General features: G+C 35.4%; 1 pseudogene; it reads left to right on the plus strand.

Annotated features, from left to right (window-relative positions):
- Positions 1-359: 359 nt before the first annotated feature.
- Positions 360-22,568, plus strand: part of LOC149539685 (uncharacterized) — a 32,506-nt pseudogene continuing 10,297 nt past the window's right edge.

Genomic DNA, 22,568 nt, shown 5'->3' on the forward strand with positions numbered 1-22,568 from the left:
GTTGGGATGAGAGACATACCCAAGCCAAATGACAGTCTAAGCACCAACAGTTTGGCAATTCTAAGCCCTCCATTGGCTCTTTGCTTGTCAACTGTTGGAATGGCAATGGTTCCCTGTGGTCTTTTCCAGGCTTACTTCATGATGCAGTTGGGGACGCTAATTTGTTAGCTGTTACCAATACTCATGAGAGTCCTGCTCGGCCCCTTCCAGGTTACACAGGGTATCAGTGGCTTTCAGTTTGCAGAGAGGAGGTCTGAGCTTTGGGTGGTGTGTGTGGTTCCAGTGGAGTTGCTTGTTTGATTAGAGATGATCTGTTCGGTAATACCACATTGGTTCTTTTTGACACTTATGCCAGAGTTATGTGGATTCGAGTTGGAGGTACCAGTTACCGTCAGAAAGATATCTTTATTGCTGTTTGTTACTTCCTGTCGATTACCTCACCTTACACTATTCATAGTGTTGAGGATGGGAACCCTTTTTCAGACCTATTCGAGAGCATCTCCAAGTTTGGGGCTATGGACGACATCATCATCTTGGGAGATTTTAATGCACGGACTAAAGATCTCCAGACCCCCCAATATGACCGTGGGTCCGATTTGATTTGTACTACTGAGAGGGATCTTACTAGTATGGGGCTTCAGCGTTTATCTGAGGATCACAGTGAGCCTCTAACTTGTTATGGTCACCACCTTCTCCAGCTCTATGAGTCCTCCAACTTGGTAATTTTGAATGGCCTCTCTTGTTTCCTAGGTTCTGAGCTTTTTACGTGTTGGCCTCATAGTGGGGGTGCAAGCGTGGTGGATTACATCCTCGTTGTTGCTTCCTTCCTCCCCTCCATCCAAAATTTTACTATCTCCCATCTTCCCTTGGCTGATCATGCCCTTCTTAGCCTTTCGGTCTGTGTTTCTTCCCACCCTTTATCACCCATCTCTACTCACCCTGCCCGGTTCCACCCCCACACTCGTTTCTGTTTCGAGGATAGTGATCAAGACCTCTTCATTTTCCATTTGAGAATATTCCTCTGCCCAGCTAGCTTCACGGATCATAGTCAGGTGTCCACCATGTTTCACTCGCTAGCTACCGCGATTTGGGAGTCGGCTTTCCTCTCTATCCCTCACCGCTCCATTTCCAACACTCACAGATCGGCTCGACGAAATACTTGTCCCATGAATCAGTGGTTTGATGACGACTGTAAAACTTTCCATCGCTCCTTGCGCTTGGCTTTTGATACTCATTCCTCTGCTTTCACCAATTTATGGCTCTCTTACAAACGCTTTCTTCGCCATAAGAAGCGATTATTTATTGCTTCATAGGGCAGATCCCTCCGAGACACGCTTATTCAGTATCCCAAGTTGTTTTAGCGCATCATGTTCCCCAGGCGTAGCCAACCCCAGTCCACCCCCCACCTTCATCTCCTTGCTTCCCATATCTCCATGTTGTATGACATCCCGAGTCAACTCGCCCCCCTTCCCAGCTCGCTCCCCCATTGTCACTTATTCTCCACCTCTAGCATTTACGAGGCCATCCGACTTATGAGATGCAGCAGGGCGGCTGATGAGGAGGGTTTTCAGGCGGAGCTCTTCAAACTCAGTACCACGATCTTGGGCCCTTATCTCTCTACGCTCTTTAATAGAGTGGTTTGTTTTGGTTTTCAGGACTCTTGGTCAAGACACATTATTCACTCGATCCATAAGTCTGGGCTGACCTTTGATCTTGGAAACTATAGGACCATCATGATTGGGCATACATTTGCCAAACTTTATGCTACAGCTTTGAATACTATTTTATCCAGTGAGCTTAATAGGAGGAATTGTAGGGCTAAGGGTCAAGCAGGATTCAGGACAGACTACCAGACCATAGATCATATCTTTAAACTACGAGCTATTATCGAGGAGGCTCGACATCACTCGAAGAAAGTCTACTGTTGTTTTGTGGATTTTCATAAGGCTTTTGATTCCATCCCCGGAGAAGCCCTTTTTTAGAGACTGAGAGATATTGGTATTTTTGAGATCTTATTGACAGCTATTATGAGGCTATATGAGACTGTGATTGGTAGACTCAAGACCACAGAGGGCCTCTCTAATCCTATCCAGAGCACCATTGGGGTGAAGTAGGGTTGCCCTCCCTTGCCCACCTTGTTCGGGATCTACATTGATGAACTCGAGATTTTCTTAGTGACTCCTCGCTTCCAGGTGATGGTTGTCATCTACACCAGGTATTGATCTACATCCTTCTCTTTGTTGATGATGTGGTTCTTCTTGCTTCCTCTCCTGAGGGTCTTCAGAGGCTTTTAGATAGACTTGCATCTTTTTGTGATATGAGACAGCTGGTTGTGAACCTTGAGAAGACTCAGGTTATGGTCTTCAATGGTCTGAAGACTTCACATCTCCATTTTCACTTCCAAGGTCGGGAAGTTGAGATTACATCATCTTACACATACCTTGGGGTTAAGTTTCATGGATCTCATTTCAGCTTGAGATCAGCTATTCAGCCTCGGATTAGTAAAGGGTTGGGTTCCCTTGCCATGCTCGAGAGACAGTGCTTCAAACACCACTTTCAGGATACATCGTCTAAGCTATCCCTCCTGGATTCCTTAGTAAGACCCACAGTGCTCTATGGTTCAGTGGTTTGGGGTCCTTCTCTTTTAGACTCGGATTGGGCCATGATCGAGCGTACCCAGATTATGCTCCTCCGTCGGATTATTAGATGTCACGGTTCTACTCCACACAGTATTATTTTGGTCGAATTCAGACTTGCAGCCATTTTTGACTTGATCTGGGTTCTCCACCATCTTCGTGGCTTTGCTGACTCGAAGGAAGGCCAACACAGATACCCTTATTTAGCCTACTGCTCCTTAGTTGCTATTGCTGATGTCGATCCGGCCACTAGAGCCCATAGTTGGTATGCTTAGGCTACTATCCTATTGAGTTCAGTGGGGATCAACATTGATCATCTTCCTCCCTACCAGTTCTCATTGGATGCCCTTGCTCATCTACTCCCTTCTCGGCAGGAGTAGAATGGGCATGTCAGACTTGACATTTACAGGAAGTATATCACACGGACCTAGGTGGATCCTCCAGGGGAATTACATCCAAGGATGGCCTTCTACGCTGAGCACTTCTTAGTTATCTGAGATGGGATTATTGTACACCCTGAGTACTTACATAGATATTGGACTCACACCCTGCTTATCTCCCTTGGCTCCTTTAGGGTGGGCTCGCACAAACTCCGGATTTAAGTCGATCACCATATTGCTAGAGGATCAGGTGTGTACACTTTGTACCTTAGCAGAGGCAGAATCTGAGATTCATTTTCTTTTCAGATGCCCCATATACTACGAGATTAGAGGGAGATTTTATTGTTTGTTTAGAGATTTCAAATCCCTCTCAAATTTTTTTAGGTACACCGATCAGCGTTGCATTGCACTCTATCTCCACGAGTCCTTATAGCTTCGTGACCATACTTTACAACTTTTATTTTCCAGGAGTCAAACCCAGACACAACTTATTACGACCTTCTTCTCGCCCTTAACTCCAGCTCGGGGTGTGAAGCGACCATATAGTTTCCCTAACACGGGCTGTTCCAGATCGGTGAGACCTCGCAGGGGACCTTTTTGCTAGCGACACTCCTCTCGTGGCACTCAGCTTCATCATAGGGCTTTTGGTAGCCGCACAGATCAGTCACTGTTGGACTTTTTCCTTGTGAAGACGGATACCTAATCTTTTTCGTGTTGTTTCCTGCTTTCTTCTTCTTTTTTTGTGCTTGTTCTTCTTTTTTGGACACCGTTTGGTGCTCCGTTTGTCTGTTTTTTTCTTGGTTTAAGCTTCCAGTCCCATAGACCCACGTTGTGGTCTTTTGTTGGACATTAATAAATTTATCTTATCTTATCTTATCTTTCACTTTGACATCAATTCTCCCTTGTTGTCACTAAAATCTCCTTCTTTGACATCAAATGCCAAATGATACAAACTTTGAAGTTACTATGTACCTTTCTTATTGATTCATATGCAATATACTCTACATTTCATGCTTGAAGTATGACAATTTGCATCAACTTGATAGATCTTCAATGAAGCTTGGTTGATGCCTCACTATCTTTTTCTTTAGTGAGCATCAGATAGGGGAATAACCCCTAGTTTACCTCTAACATACATAAATTTATCCTTGGGTAAAGCCTTAGTAAATATATCTGCTATCTGCTCCTTAGTGTTCACATATTCCAATCTCACCTCTTTGTCTTGAACCAATTCCCTTAAGAAATGATACTTCATTGCAATGTGTTATGTTTTTGTGTGCATCACAATATTTTTGGATATATTGATTGCACTTGTGTTATCATAGTAGATAAACATTGGTTCATTGATTTCCTCTTTCATTCCTGACATTAATTGTTTGATCTATATTATGTTAGAACAATTGACTGCTACAATAACATACTTTGCCTTTGTTGTTGATTGAGAAAGGCAATTATGCTTCTTGCTTGTCCAAGATACTAATATCTTTCTAAGAAAGAATGCTCCTCCACTAGTGTTTTTTCTATCATCAATGCTTCCTGCCCAATCTGCATTAGTAAAGACTCTTAACTCAAGATCTCATTCTTTCTTATGCTATAAATCATATTCTTCAGTCCTTTTTAGGTACCTCAATTTTTTTTTATTGTCATCATGTGATTTTCTTTAGGATTAGCAAAAAACCTTGGAAACTATGCCAACTGCCAATGCAATATCAGGTCTGGTGTGTACCACACACTGAAGTTTCCCAATCATTGATCTGTAGGTAGTTTGGTTTACCTCTTTTGAATCATCATTTTTTGAAAGTTTATGTCCATTAGACATAGGTGTTCTAACTAGTTTGGAATCTTCCATTCCAAATGCTTTTAATGTTTCTCTGATGTACTTTGATTGAGTGATGAATATGCCATCCTTCATTTTATGATTATATTCTAAGTTCTCATTTGGGCATGTGGCTTGCACTAGAGATCAAATAATGCACATGAAGTGCTTCACAAAATGCATGATTAAGACACTATGTGCTCGTGAAAAGGTGTTTGTAACTTGAAGAGAATGTAATTGGCAGGTTTGAAATGCAAATATGGAGTCCACATAGACAATGTGAATCACTAGACACATGGCTTATTCGTCAATGCACATCAAAGACATTTTGTAAAGGAATAAATTTAATAGTGAGACATGATGGGGTGAATTCAACATTCAATCAAATGCGGAGTTCGACTATTCCAAAGAATTTCAAAATCTTTGGAATGAATGTGTGACTAATTTTAAATTCAAATTTCAACTAGCTTCCTACCTATGTCTCGATCAATGTTTGAGCCAGTTGTGGGGCAAGCGTCAACCCAACTGATAGAATTCACTATTTTAATGATTTAATAATTAATTAATAAAAAAAATTACAATAATTTTTAATTTTTAATTTAATTAAGAAATTGCAATAGAAGGAATTCAACGGCGGTTATGGGTACCTCATTACGCGATTGAATTGGTAAGTAGCACAATGAGCCTTACTAGTTATTGTAGGGGAAAGTGAAGCAATTTCAATTGATGGCCAACCTTCTAGCAGCCTATCGATTATATATGAGACCCTCTAAACATTTCTATTAAAATGCCAAACAAAATTTGTGGTGGTTGCATAGGCGTGTTTTCTTGGTGCTTCTATATTATAGATAAACACCCACCAGTTGGAGTATGTGGTAAGAAGTTCCATCAAGGATGATGTGTATGGAGGATGAATACCTTGATGAATTTACCACTAAATTGGTTTCATATGGTGAAGTTAATGGATGAAGAAGTGTTGGCAGATATCTATCGAGAATCTTACCATCTTACAACTTTTGTTTTTACACAATGGGACATGATCAAGTTTAGTAGTAGTTCTTCACAACATTTCATAGCATGTTCCAACTATAAAGAATTATATGTAGAGTGTACTAAATGGTAAAATGATGCATAATGAGAAAAGTGAGAGGCACTAAAGTAGGCACGTGGATATGCTCTTTTCAATATTTGGTGCACGATGGGTAACAAATCATTTGATCTAATCATTCCTCTTAGAGATATGAGTGCATAATTTGATCAAATCATCATAAGAGCCCTATCATTATTCAAAGGTTGTTTATAATCATGGAAGAACATAATGCACTTAGCAAACCCATATGCAAGTGGAGGAATGTGGACATGTCGTTAAGTTATTTGGTGAATAAATATTTCTTTATGTGAAATCAAGGTAGATGTTAGGAGTTGTTAGAAATGAAGAGAGTAATTGAGAGGAGAGGGGTGAATCAATTACCACAAAAACAATTCCCTCTCCCTAGATGTCAAATCAAACTTTTCATTGATAATGCAATATTGTCCAATTTGGTTATAACTAAGATATTACTGTCACTCGGTTAACAAAACAATCTTGTGATTATTAATTTGTTTTTAACCTTTAGTAACTTAGTTGGAGAAACTTAAAGCATAAAGAAAGTAACATGAACACAGATGACACCAAAATTTAACGCAGAAACCCAATTTCTAAAAACCACCATGCAACTAGTTACAATAGTCTTTTCACTCTTCTAAAGTGAGCCCTGTTAGGAGCCAACCCTGTTAAAGGTTACAAAACATACTGTTAAGTATGACTTTGTCATATGATTTAGATCAACATGTTAGGAGTGGCTTGGTTAGAGGTCTAAAAATACTTTAATCTTGAAATGTCACCTCATTAGAGGGTTTACAATACGAAAGTTAAGTCAACTCTATTAAGAGATTTCTTCATTGTTACAATGGTTATAAGGTAACAACAATTTGACGTGATTTATGAAGCAACTAACCTTGTTGAATCAGATCTCTGTTATGGCTTGACCTCTGGATCCTTACTAATCAGATGTTCTTTGCAACTTATTGTCCACACTTTCGTGCTCTGCTTCTTCCTTCGCTCACATATCCATTTTAATCCATATTCTACTTGTACACTTTATCCTCACAACTTGACCTTTCTTATATACCATAAGCTTTGTCAAGTCGACTTGACTACCCTTTCAAATAATCAATAAATATCTAAATAGTCGACCTCAATCAATCAATAATTAAACAATTGTAATCTGGTCACTTGGTCAATACTGAGATTGAACGCTCGGTTAACACTGGAAATCCTTTGATGCCCGATCACTCAATTAACATTGCAAGCAAGATATCCTTCATTAACCGATTCCTCAATTAATACTGAAATATCTTCATTACCCGATTGCTCAGTAAATGGTAAAATATGCAAGGTTAATACTATAGACTCTTCATTGCTTGGTTTAATATTGATATTTGTGAAACATCAATGACAACATACAATTGAAGAATTGTTTCCAACAAACTCCCTCTGTGGCATTGGTGGCAATTCTACATGTCAACATACACTGATAAAGGTATGAGCAATTAGATAATATAGTTAGTTTCATTCCGATTCTCATCCATACACACTCCCTCTAAGATACTGTCTGGATCTGTCTCAACAGCTTCCACACGAATTCTCCTTCTTACATCTGTCATCTCTCTATTGTGAACTATTATCATTTTATCCCTCTTTGTTGTACATGTCATCATCTGAATATCTTCCTTCTGAGATACAAAACTCTTCCTCTTTCACTTTGACATCAATTCTCCCTTGTTGTCACTAAAATCTCCTTCTTTGACATCAAATGCCAAATGATACAAACTTTGAAGTTACTGTGTACCTTTCTTACTGATTCATATGCAATATACTCTGCATTTCACGCTTGAAGTATGACAATTTGCATCAACTTGATAGATCTTCAATGAAGCTTGGTTGATGCCTCACTATCTTTTTCTTTAGTGAGCATCAGATAGGGGAATAACCCCTAGTTTACCTCTAAGATACATAAATTTATCCTTAGGTAAAGCCTTAGTAAATATATCTGCTATCTGCTCCTTTGTGTTCACATATTCGAATCTCACCTCTTTGTCTTGAACCAATTCCCTTAAGAAATGATACTTGATTGCAATGTGTTATGTCTTTGTGTGCATCACAATATTTTTGGATATATTGATTGCACTTGGGTTATCACAGTAGATAAACATTGGTTCATTGATTTCCTCCTTCATTCCTAACATTAATTGTTTGATCTATATTATGTTAGAACAATTGACTGCTACAATAACATACTTTTCCTCTGTTGTTGATTAAGAAAGGCAATTATGCTTCTTGCTTGTCCAAGATACTAATCGCTTTCTAACAAAGAATGCTCCTCCACTAGTGCTTTTTCTGTCATCAATGCTTCCTGCCCAATCTGCATTAGTAAAGACTCTTAACTCAAGATCTCATTCTTTCTTATGCTATAAATCATATTCTTCAATCTCTTTTAGGCACCTCAAATTTTTTTTTACTATCATCATGTGATTTTCTTTAGGATTAGCAGAAACCTTGGAAACTATGCCAACTACCAATGCAATATTAGGTCTGGTGTGTACCACATACTAAAGTTTCCCAATCATTGATCTACATATAGTTTGGTTTACCTCTTTTAAATCATCATTTTTTGAAAGTTTATGTCCATTAGACATAGGTGTTCCAACTAGTTTGGAATCTTCCATTCCAAATGCTTTTAATGTTTCTCTGATGTACTTTGATTGAGTGATGAATATGCCATCCTTCATTTGATGAACTTGTAGACCAACAAATAATTTAACTCTCCAAACATAGACATTTCAAATTCTTTCCTCATTTTTTCAGCAATGTTTTGCATAACATCTCATGTTCTCCAAATATGATATCATCTACAAATATTTCTGTAAGCAATATCTTGTCCTGTGGTCCTTCCTTTATATACAAATTACAATTATCATTTGTTTTTTCAAAACCAATTCTTACCAGATCTCCATGCAGCTTTTCACACCATGCTCTAGGAGCTTGCTTTAGCATATCGAGCTTTGTGAAGTTTACACATCATGTCCTTTTCGCTTGGATCAATGAAAGCTTTAGGCTGTTCAATGCAGACTTTTTCTAAGATTCCATTCAAGAAGGCTGATTTTACATCCATTTGATATACTTTGAATCTCTTTTGTCAAGCTTTCATTTCCTTACATCTTTTGAGATATAGCATTTGCTTCCAAATACTCTAAAATAACAAACTTTATTATTGTACCCATACCATAATTCATAAGGTGTTTTGTTTGTATCTTTCTTCAGTTGAACTCAATTAAGTGTATGAATTGTTGTGTTCATTGCTTCCTCCAATACTTTGATGTGACATTCTTCTCAGTCATTAGTGTTCTTACACATTGCATGATGGATTTGTTTCTTCTTTCTACTATTCCATTTTGCTCTAGTGTTCCAGGTGTTGATCAATACCTATCTTTTGATTACTCTTTCATTGCATAACTCATTGAATTCATTTGAGATGAATTTTCCTCCTCTATATGATCTCAGGCATTTCAGATTCTTCCCTATTTCTTTATCAACTCTAGCGAAATACCATTTGAACTTTTGAAAAGCGTCAGATTTATCTTTTAAAAACATTGCAATCATCTTCGTAGAATAATCAACAACAAATAGAATGATTTATATGTCTCCACAATAGCTTTCCATATCTATTGGTCCACAATGCTCTGTATGAACTAGTTCCAAAATTTCTTTAGAATTGTATGACTTACTTTTGAATCATCTTTTACTCATCTTTCCAATTTGACATCTCTTGCACATGCCAATCTGAGGTTTCTTCAAATAAGGTATGCCTCTTACTCTTTTGTTCTTGCTTATGGTGACCAAGTTATCAAAGTTAACATGACACATCCTTTTATGCTATGCCAACTTTCCTCTATTTGAGTTAATAAACATGTACTTTCAGTGAGATCTAGGTAACACAAGTTACCTTTTGTCTGATTGCCAGTCCCAACCAGATTTTCTTTGCCATCCAATAGTTTAGCTTTTTCATTCATAAATTCTACCTTGTATCCTATATTGTTCTATTGTGCTACATAGAGTAGATTATGTCTTAATCCTTCAAACCAGTAGGCATTTTCACATTTGATTCCTTCAAATAATGCTATGATTCCTTTTCCTTTTAAATAACATGATTCATTGTTTCCAAATCTAACACTTCCACCATCATAATGTTTTAAATGTCACTACTACATTTGGGTCTAAATTGCGATGACCACTCGTTGCCCAAGCGATAGAACCACAAATTGGCTCTCGTCGAAGGGGCGTCGGATTTTTGCTGTCACAATTTGTGAGGGCAAGGGCATCAGTTGCAATTGCGATGGATAAAACTGTCATAACTTGGAAGAAGAAGAAAGAGTTTATTTTGAGGACGTCGCAATTGCGATAGTATGCTGTCGTAATTATGACATCTTAAACTTCCAGTTTGCTATCACAATTGTGACATCCATGCGATAGTTGTGTTGTGGAAGCGACGTTGATCCATTGGGACTAGTTGTCATAATTGCAATGCTCTTTTGACAATAATGTTATGCAAGTGACGACTAGCCATTAGAACATGTCGTTGCAATTGCAATAACTAGGCAAATTATTAAAAAAAAATTGCTTATAATGGCTAGGTTGCTTCTACTTTTAGAGAGGCTTCAAGCTCTCCAATCAATTGCAGTTAAGTGAGTCAGTTGCAGTTAATAAGAAGCCTTCTAATCAATTTGGACCACAATCTAGTTTGGGAGAAGATTTTTCGTGTGAAGTTGAAAATGATGGAGTGTGACAATTACGTTTAGTGAGAACAAGGTCTCTCCACAATGAAGTGAAAATGTAGTTGCCCTGCTTTCACCCCTACTTGTTCAAAATCACAAAATTCAGAAGCTTATTTGAGTCATCAGATGTCTGGGAAAAGAGGAGCAACATATGAGTAGATGTTGGATTATGCTCTCACAAACTTAGTAAAAACAATCAATGTCATCACGAGCTTGTGCCTGAGTCAGTTCTCAAGAAGAGGAAAAGAAATGAAGAATGATAGAATGACAAGAAGCAACAGTTGGAAGTTTCAAAAGTTAAAAATGCTACAAACCACAAATTGATATTTAAGAAGGCTGGGGAATATTCAAAGGAGTGTACGGAGTAGATAATAAATTGCTTGATTTGTGAGTGATGTGTCACCATTCCATCTAGTGTTAAGTGTGTACCTGAGTTTCTTTTTGACAAGTCTTATATCAATTTATGAGTAACCAAGGAGTATGTGGATAATTTAATAAATTTTTGGATTTTGTATTGAAGTGTCATCATGCCATCTAGGGTTGAGGAATGTACCTTAGTAAGTATCTTGTGTACTTTGTGACAAAAATTAGGAATGCGAGGTTATCAAATTGAAAAGAATGAAAGGAGGCTTTTATGTTGAGCCAGAAGCTAAGCTATTGTTCATTATTTGTATTTGTGAAAAGTAGCTAGTCTGTAGTATTTATATATCTTGTACTTTCTTGGTCTTTATACAGTGATAGATTTGGTAGACTATTAGCTCACTAGTCTATTTTTCATTAAAAAGAGCAAATGTTTTTTTTTTCCAGATTTTATTATAATATATTTACATCTCTTCTATTTTAAATAAAGAGGAACACAAAATTATTAGTCTTCCCGAATTATAATATAAGTTTATAAGTAGTTCTTTATGTTTATTGAGTTTCTTATTTTTCTTATTCAGTATCAATGATATGCATCCAAAGAGAATAACAAATTTGCGACTTTTGTGTTTGAGTCAGGTTGGTCCTTTTTTAGCTTGACCTATCTCTTTTGCATGTTTTGTTTTTGAAATAGTGGTTAGTGATCGCTTTTGGATGTATATACAATATTCCAATGATATTGACTTGGTATGGCACTTTATTTTAGATCTTCAATGACATGTTTCTAAAAGTGAACAAAGCAACAATGAACATGTTGCATCAGGTTGAGCCATATGTGATTTTTGGTTATGTTCTTGGTCACTTGTAAGAATTATGTAGATCAATTTTTCCTTATTTCATAGATTCTTGTGTCTATTGTTATTTGATTTTCTTGCTTAATTCTTTCTAGATATCCAAATTTTAAAAGCATAAGAGAGTTGATTTACGAGAGAGGTTATGGAAAAGTTGATAAGCAGTGGATTTCTTTGACTAACAACTTTTTCATTGAAAAGGTACTTGTGTCCATGATGCCTTTTTGTGTTAGTTAATATGCTTTCCTAGTGCTTATTATTTCTACCTTGTTGCTTGTGAATAGGTTTTAGGTAAATATGGCATAATCTGTATTGAAGATCGTATCCACGAGATTGTTATTGTTGGCCCCAACTTCATGAAAGTGAACAACTTTTTGTGGCCATTTAAACTCAGAGCTCCATCTAGTGGACTAAAGAAGAAACACAACCACTACATTGAAGGTGGTGATGCCGACAATCGTGAAAAGTCATACATTAAGATTAGACTAGCCAAGCATCCCAACACTGCACAATTATGATTAGACTAGTCAAGTATCCCAACATTGTACAACTATTTTAAATCATGGAAAAAAATACCAAAATCTATTTTGATATGGAATGTATTATAGGAGAACTCTTCAACAAAGTTGCCAAAGGAAAGATAAAGGAGGATGTAGCAAGTAAATACTTCCAACAAGTTATCAATGTAGTGGACTTTTGTGATAGCATGAGAGTTTATTAAGAGATTTGAAATTGCAAAAGTTGAGTCTAGACCAGAGCACCAATATGAATGTCTTAGACTTTAGATTAAGTTCAATGACTCAACAACTTAAGCACAATGGTCTATTGCATACAAATTTTGGTACTCCTACATATGTTTCACAAGAGATGATTACAAGAAAAGGCTACGATGGTGCCAAGGTAGATGTATGGTCATGAGGGGCTATTTTGTTTGTTTTGATGGCTAATTGTCTACCTTTTCAAGATCCCAATCTGATGATCATGTACAATAAGATATACAATTGATAAATTAAATGCCCATCTTAGTTTTCATATATACGACGTTAGAAGGATAATGGACATGTTATTAGATCCCCATCCTAAAACTTGACTCACTATTCCCTAGTTGATGGAAGTTCCATTATTCAAAACACAATGCAAGCCTTTACATTTTGAGATAGAGGATATGACCTTGTTAGATTTTTTTTTTGACAAAGCGAGCTTCAAGATGAGCCATAATTCATCCCCTTATAACACCCATGTAAAGAGGTTATCAAGCTTAAAATGTATTTGATGTCATTTTTTTTTCTCATGGCTTCATCTATTACACCTACTTGAAGAGAAAAACATAGTGAAAAGTGAGTAGTGCTTTACATCTACTCAATTATTTCCTAGTATATGCACAAAGCTTGAGGAAGTAGCTAAACTTTTGTAACTTTTATATGGAGAAAATAGATTGGATAATCAAGATGGAAGGAAAGAAGAATGGAAGAAAAGGTAACTTGGTATCTTTTGCAAATATTTTCGAAGGTGACACCTTCATTTTTGTAGTGGAGTTATTTAGACTAGAATACACATCTACCATAAGTCATAATTAAGCATAGTTTACCAAATATTCAAGACCTCGCTTGAAAGAAATAACCTTATGATCTCTTAGCTGAAGTAACCCATATTTCAGCATAGTGAACTCTTAAATTCTATCTATAGATTTCATTATCTATATAGATTAGAAAAGTACCAAATACTACATACCTCACTTAATATTTTGATGCAATCCTAGTAAACTTGTTTGCATTATATCTGGCAAGCACAATCCATTTGTCACCATCAACAATTACTGGAATAGCAAAATCTAATGTTAGAAAACTACCATAATTAAAAAAGTCGACAATTTTTTTAGATTAAAACAATTGACATAATTTCTAGAAAATTTATACATTTAACCACTTCTTTTTCAATTCATCCTTTAATTGGTCTCTACATCTCCATAGTGCAAAGACAAAAGGCCATAAAGTGTCCAAGCTATAGGGTTCAATCGATAATACCATCTCCCCCATAGAGGAATCATTGTCAAGTTGCAGGTGCCCATCCTACTTGTTAGATTGTACTTCAACATAAGTCAATCATTTATTAATGGGGGACAAGGTAGCTTACCTAATGAGGGATCTGGATCGTGAGAAAATATTCTACAACATGAAGAAATGTCTTGCTGTAACTGCAACAACATTATGTTATGGGTGATAACCATAGTCATCATCCCAAAGAATATAAAGTACATGAAGGTAAAATACATGAAGAAAAAAATGCCAAAATACTTTCCTCACTAACCACTTAAAGGAAGCCATGGAGTAAATGATCACTCAATAGATGACTACTTGGAGTAGTATGTATGGAAATTCTATTGCCCCCTACTTGCATTTCAATATCGTTAGGCCACAATGATATATAAAATATAATATTTCTATTATTTCTCCTCATCAGCATATGACTTGTATCTTGTGCAACACCAAGCATGAAGACATACACCGCTTCCTCCAACAGACATCCTATGTGACATACACTTCTATACTCATAGCCAAACATTTGATCTCATATATTGAACTCAAATATTTGATCTTAGACACTTTTACCATAGACATTAAACCCATATCTAGTTATAAGTTTTTATCAAATGCATGAATAGTTTCATTAGGTTATTGATGTTCAATATTGAGATTTCTCTCGTATTTGATCTCACAATTTATAGAGTTCTAATACTGGGTATCCTTTTTCCTCTGTTGACTGAGTACTGATCTGAATTTATGTTGTTGGTTGATGTTGAAAATATACGTAAAATGATATTATTTATAGGCTATGTAATGTGGCAATGTGTGTGCAAATATGAAAAATGATTCATCCACTTTCTAAAAATTTCAGAGCCCAAAACTAAGTTTAAGAAAATGTATAGTTTGCAACAATAGTCTAACAATTAACTAAACTTGCTAATGCAAAATTTTAGATGTGAATGACATCATACCATTGATTTGTTAAACTTGTGAATGCCACTCTGAATCGACAATGCATGTGCAACTGCATTCTATATGCATGGACAATAGGCAGAGCTGAAAAAGTCCACTACATTTACATTTATCTAATAGGTCTATTAAGTTTTTAAAATTGTTGACCATCATGAATGTTAGAACTCTAGTTGCTATGGATGAGAGAATGTCCTTAGCAAGCCAACACATAGAAAATCTTGATTTGTTTGCATGCTGAGGACATTACCCTTGCCTATAAGAGTCAAAGTTGCAATGTTCATGATGGTCTATAACTTAAAATACCTAATTAAAGACCTCTAACAAAACTGCAAACCTATTGGATTTTTTCAGCTCCACCTGATGTTGTATGCATATGAATTGAGATTGCATATTGAACTATGACCTCCTTCTACATTGCTTGAAACCAAGAGATTCACATAGTTAGTCCACCTGATTTTTCTTTTTTCCTTCCCTATATTTTTGCAGAGGCATATCCATGTCATCATCGATATTTCTTCTCACTCGTGGACGTGACCTTGCTGTCCTTTGCAAAGGTGGGTTTTCTGCAATAACAAATAAAAGGGTTAAATTTTAAAAAATTGAGACAAAAGATTTTAAAGAACAATGTAGTGCTCTTTACCTTGTCCAATCACATCATCTTACCCATTCGCTTGAACCTCAACACAGTCTTTAGAAACAACCTCTACATCCCCTGCAACTGTAATACAAGATGTTTTCTTAATCCTAACACATATTATAGTTAAATTTGTATTACTACACCAAATTCAATTTAAAATGTTTACTTGTATTACTAATTCAAAAATAAAAAATAAAATAGAAAATACATACCTTCAGTACTGTGATCCACATTCGAATCGACACCTCCATGGTGCTTGGTTGGTGTATCAAGATTGGTAGGCTTTAATCCAATGTAAATAATTAATACATTTATCAACAACACACACACATACACACACACACACACACACAAGATAAATACTGAGAAATTTTAATCATTCATTTTAATACATATAGTTATATTCACTTTAAAGTTTGAAACAAATATATAATCATTGTTTCCTTACTTAAAACAAATATAACGACTTATATATTTGGAACTTAATATCAAATACAGTAATTGCTAAAATATTCAATTTGAAATAAAAATCAATTTACCTCATCAATAGATCCAATAGAAGAACCTTGTGCACTAATTGTTCAGAGTTGTTCAACCACGATTGTATAGCCTTTTCTATAGGCTAATTTCTTTTCCTCTTCATAAGTTGTTTTTTATAACTCCATGGCCTACAATTTTGCTTGGTATCATGAATTGTTTTTGTAATCAGTTTCATCAAAGACCAAAATTGTTTACAATTTATAAATATTTTCATATAATTTTTCATTTACTTATGCTAACAATTCATGCAACAAGTTTTGAATATCCTTTCGAGCTGAGCTTGTGTTGTTTGTGCTTTTTTTTTCTTGCTTCGGTTGCCTTTGATGTATCAAGCAACCTATGTGAAGTTTGAAACATGTTAGATCACATAAGTATTAAGAGTAACTAGTACATAATTTCATTCTTAATATTATGACATACTTTCTTTCCTTAGGTGGCCCTGTTTCTCCACCATGTATTGTTCTTTCTTAGTTGCATCCTTTTTAAGAGTCTCCCACTCAATAATAGGAATATAGGGGGGGCGCTCATATCAAGGGTTGTTTTCTATTGGGGTCTTGTGGTTGTATTTAATATACTTCAAAGCTTGTCCTACCTTCTCAAGGAGCCTAAGTCTTTGAAAGATGTTGGGTCCAAAAAGTGTTGTCTTGGCATCAATGAGTTTATCCTTTAACTCTTTAGTTTTCAAATTCCACCTTTTAAGGAAAGAAAAAAACTGTTAGATTCATAAATAAATTGAAGCTACCTTTTAATTTATTTGAAGAAATTGATCAAAGGAAACATGATCTAGCAATGAAATCAAAATATGATACCCTGTGCGTATGGTCGGCCTAAAAATACACAAACATTCATCATTAAGTTTTTCATAAAATAGATGATTTACGACAAAATAATAATGGGATAAGTAGTTATTGCAAGGGACGGTATGGGAGGTTAGTGCATTTGATTATGAGTATAAGATTGTATAGTAAAAGAAAGGATCAATCTTTAAAGTACTTGGAAGTTGGGCTACTCTCAGCGGAAGACCATCTTCATTTCTCACAAGCAATCGATCACAATTCTTTAGTGGTCTCGTACATCTAACACGGGTACACCAAGGAATGTCCTCATCGTCTCTTGCATAAAATGAATCCATTATATACAAAATGCCCTCTAAGAAATAATAGTTCAAGTGAAATAAACAATTGAAAAATGAGAGGAAAAAAGAGGAATCTACTTACCAATAGGCATTGCCATCGCATCTGTGGCCATGCTACGTGTTGCAAAATTTGCAGTCGACATTACCTCTTTGGTTCTATTCCTTGTAGCAGGCGGCATAGTGAACATAGGATTAATGGTAGGAGCTTAAAAATGAGATTGTTAGAGCACAATAAAACAAGTTTGTTAGAGCTATTAAAAAAAACATTGTTTGACCAAAACACAAGTGTAGGATAGAACATGCAATTTACTTGAACCACCCAAAGTATCATCCTCTAGGGCATCGCCCTTGAACCTCTTCAAAATCCTCTATAAAAATTACACATATGCATTTTATTTAATGACATAAATAAAAGAATATACTATAAAAACCATTATTGAACTTTTGTTATAATTAAAACCTACATTAATACTTACTATATATGTCTCAACTAGGTGCATCAACTCATCATCCCTCTGTTGTATTTTTGAGTTTGAGGTCAAGTTGATGTCTATTACTTTAACCTTCTTGCTAAATCATGAAGCACCTTTTGCACTATAGCCACAAGATTAGTGCTGATGCAAAACCAATCATGAATCCATCCTTCTCAACGTCTAGCTCCTCGTGGACTACTTTTTCCTTTCCCTTTTTTTGATCAACACGTTTGCAAGAAAAATATTATTAGTGCTATATTTAAAATCAATCCAAAATAGTAGTGAAGAATAAAACATAATAAAAAATAGACATTAACATATTTCTTGCATCTAATTTGTACAACAACAATGAGTTTTACTTGTCGGGAAGAAGAAATCCCGTGAGAACCATTGTCCCCGTGCATATCCTATGGCTGTTGATCTATACTATAGGCCTTTATTTAAAAAAATAAAATCATTAAGACATGTTAAAACACGTGTTATTATTCTAAGTTAGCAAAAAATAAATAAAAATTTAATGTTGTGTTGGATTTATTAATTGGAGTTGATTTTAAATGTGCATAGTACATACCACCTCACCCATGATAGTGGTTTTGTTTGTATCTATGTGATTCAAATTGTAATCAATAAGAAGCTCTTTGCCTTCACATGTTTCTTTTATCACACATACAAATATGTGATTTCCCTTACGCACCTCTAATATTCAATTGGGTTGTTTCTTAGTTGATATGGGTCATGTACTATTTATAAAACCTGCAATATTCCCTAATGTTGTTGGCCTTTTGTCAACGTATATAGCTATTGTTTTACTTTTTTCATTAAATTTTTGTTGTATATAATTTTTCACGAGTGCATAACGACACATACTTTTTTTATATCTAACAATGTGCATCCAACTACTGTAATCATAGCAAAGTCTAACATACTCCATCAATTTAACAACCTTGTTGTAAGAGACCTTTATGCCATTCATGGAAAATATGCCCAAACCATGTAATGAGGATGATGCTATGTGATATATCCTCCCTCCAACAACAAAATCAGTGTTTATTGAAGGAAGTTCATCGGGGACCCATTGTTTATATAGATGTCTGTACCTAAAGGGCACATCAGAGTCACCTTCACTATCATCATCATAAAAACATGGCCCCCCTTGAGCAAGGAAATTTTTCATATGCTTAATGAATTTTTTTCTGATATTTTGACCTCAAGTTGATCTCCATGATTTAGACATACTAAATGTCTCACTTTCTTCTTCCATTCTTACATTTTCCTCGCTCAAGGAAGACAAAAATGACAAATACCTATTCATCAGTACCTCCACTCCATGAAATAAGAGAGATAGGTGGAAGCTCTATGGGGTGTACTAACTTACACCCGATGATCCATGAGACTGTGTGGGATGCTTGTGAAAGGGCTCTAGGTTTCTGAATATGTAAATCAATTGTCCTGTGTTAGCTAAAAAAATCATAATACATATACTCAAAATTACATTGAATATTAGCATCACATATGAATTATAAATAGTAAAAGGTACATGACAAGTTAATTAAATTAATCATTGATCTATCAAGAACTGAATATTGAATAGCACATGCATTGATCACATAACTAACATTTCATTCTTGTCATTGATAATCAAACCCACCTCTAATGTTAGCTAATCAAACCCCCCGTCATTGATTATTCTTTATCCATCTCATCACCAGGATCATTGTCATTGTCGACATTGTTACCACCACTATTGTGGTCATCGTCATTATCATCATCATCATCATCATCATCATCATGATCAATAGAAGCATCATCATCGTGATCAATAGCAACATCATTTGCATTAGGAGCATCATCAACTAACTCTTGATCGTGATCCACTTCTTCCTCTTCCTCGATATTTTCTTCTTCCATCACATTATACTTTATCAACCTTCCTCATGGATCATGTCTAACAACAAATGACCAACCCAGTTTATGTGAAACCTCTAAGTAAAATACTCACTCAAATTGGCTTGGAATAACATAGGCATCATCCCCATCTGGCTCAAACAACCTTGTATTAAGCATTGGAAATCCATTCTCATGCTCAATAATAGTTCTATGAGGATCACTTTGATTGAGTTGTAGTCTATAACATTTGACGACAAAGAGAGTTAATGTGAAGGAATTAAAGTCAGTCAAGTATATCAACCAAAATGTCATAGTATCGATTTCGAGATTCTCAAGGATGTAAGTCATTTCTAGATGAAATATTGGTCACCTAGAAGATTGCACTTATCCCAAAATCACAAGTTCACTTCATGTCATCAAACTCTTTGATGCAAAATTTATAACCATTGCATAACATAATGTTGTGGTGTTTCACCTACAATAATGTCAAACATGTATAAATTATTACATCACGAGTTCAACAACATACAGTTGATTAACATTCTTGTAAGTACTCGGAGATCTCTTAAACCATAGGCTAAATCTATTTCCTTTTGTGTAACATTGTAATCTCCAGTACAATGAGCTTGTATAACCAATGAATACACGAATTCCCATTTTAATCTAGGACCAGAATGTTGACATCGTTCAATCCATTCCTGATTTTTTGCAACAAATAAATGTATTGCATCCCACTCTTTAGCAACTATACAAAAGTAAATAGATGACTTGCAACAGATCTATTTTGAAGATTAAGAATTAATTAATTGCAATAACATCTCATAGTTTATTATCTTTCACTTTCCTAAATCTACCGTTCCCCACTAAATACTCCCCTTTGAATTTTTTAATGGATTCGAGATCCCAAATGTAATCTATATGGGTCTTTGTTGCAAGTTAGGAAGATATTGAGTAACGTACACCATTATTTGGTATACCATATATCCGTCAACCATAGGATCCTTAGGACATGCTCTTTGTCGAACCAAACCCTTCAAAAATTTCAAGTGTCTCTCAACCATTCACATTGGCCTAGGCTATACAGGTCCACACAATTCAATCTCCTCAACTTGGTATATGGGGTAGTCTTCTTGTGCATTGAAAAAAGTTGAAGGTAAACACCTTTGCATTTCACACATTAGTAGACAAATTCTTTTCTTCCAATATTTTATATCTTCTTTATGGATTTCTATAGATGACAACCACCTACAAGAGATTCGAGACACAAACCCATATAAATATGAGACTTTACAATATATTACTTGCTTGATATATTGAAGAAATATCATTGCTTACCTCGTGTATTTTCCAAGATCATAAATCACTTGTTTGATAGTATTGTCGAAGTTGTTTGGGAGCGATAGTGGTAGCACATACTACAACAATTTTCAACTGATCATTTCATTCTTTTCTAATGTAATACAATAAAATTTGAATGCAATTTCACAAATATACTATAGATACAAAAGACCTTGACTTGCCTTGATGAAGGCATGCCAATCATGCATTTTCAACCCTTGCCCAAATTCACTTTTCTTTGATATGAGATTGCTTATATTCGTAGCAAATTCTGTAGGAAATCAAATTTTTCGTATGACTTCTTTTATGGCATTACTTTGTTTCTCTGTTAATAACCAAGGAAGGGCACTTGCATTAATCTGGTCTCCATTGTTATTTAATTCAATGATATTTTTCATTACATGATTGGAATCTTGAATGTCACTGCAAATTTTGAGAAGTTTTTCTTTGTCACACCTTCCATCCAATATTTTCCATAGTGTCTCAGTTACATTCTTTCCTATATACATAATATCAAAAAAATGCACAATTTGTAGCTATATGTAGTAGGGCAACCTACTAAATTCTTTGGGATAACATTTAGTCCCTTTAGAAGGTGGTCAATGATGCCTTGACGACCTTCACGATCATCAATTACATAATTAGCCAACAAAACACAGTCAAAATATATAATTTCCAACATAAATCATTAGGTGGAGCGATACTACCTCAAATTCTATTATATTCCTACTACCATAGGTGAGGTGTCATTCTTCGTGACTTTGGTGTAGTCTCTTCTTTCCCATTGAAAAAATATTTTTCAACACTTCGATACTTATGATTTCTATAGAGGAAGTGTCTATACTCATCAAACACTTGCTTTCTTAAACTTTTGGAATGATGAGATTTCATCTTTGGACCACACATTGGACATGCAAATTTTCTTTTTGTTTGAAGACCTATAAGATAACGATACAATTGCATTAAATATGTTTATTTTTGAAATTAGTAGTATTGCGTACAACTAGATTTCAACATAACATACTACAGAAATGTGTGAACCCTAGGGCATCATGAATTGTCCACACAAGCATTGCATGGAATTGAAATTGTTTTTGTCTAGTTGATCTAGAGATATCACACATAGTGAAACCATTCCATCACACCAACAACTTGTTGATAAGAGACACAATATATACATTCGTATCTTTCATTTGCTACTTACCTAGTTGAATGAACAACATCAGATAATTATTGTGGTCATTTCACTTCAAGACTTGTAATTACATTTAGATAACAATAAAATAATAAAATACCTAGAATGGTCATTGCCAACATAATGTGTTCCCTCTTTATTGACATCCATGGAGGGAGGTATTGCTGAGATTTGGAGGTTCTTCTTTAAAGTGTGGTCACTTTTCCTCTATGTCCATAAATGTTGAACCATTCACAAGCATTCGAATAATGTCATCTTGACTTTTATTGTGTGCATGGTAATCCATAAATTGTGCCAAGCTATTACACCCGAATAATTGTTTAAGACATGGAATAATGAGGATGTAACGAAGATTCTTGTGAGACATCTTTTTTGTCACTCGATCATCTCGATATCTTCTCAAATGTCATTCGGGGCATTCTATTGTATTTTCATTTTTTTTTAATGATA

This window comes from Cupressus sempervirens, chromosome 9 (genome assembly GCF_028749045.1).
Source record: "Cupressus sempervirens isolate cs-2001-9-10 chromosome 9, ASM2874904v1, whole genome shotgun sequence".
Taxonomy (NCBI): domain Eukaryota; kingdom Viridiplantae; phylum Streptophyta; class Pinopsida; order Cupressales; family Cupressaceae; genus Cupressus; species Cupressus sempervirens.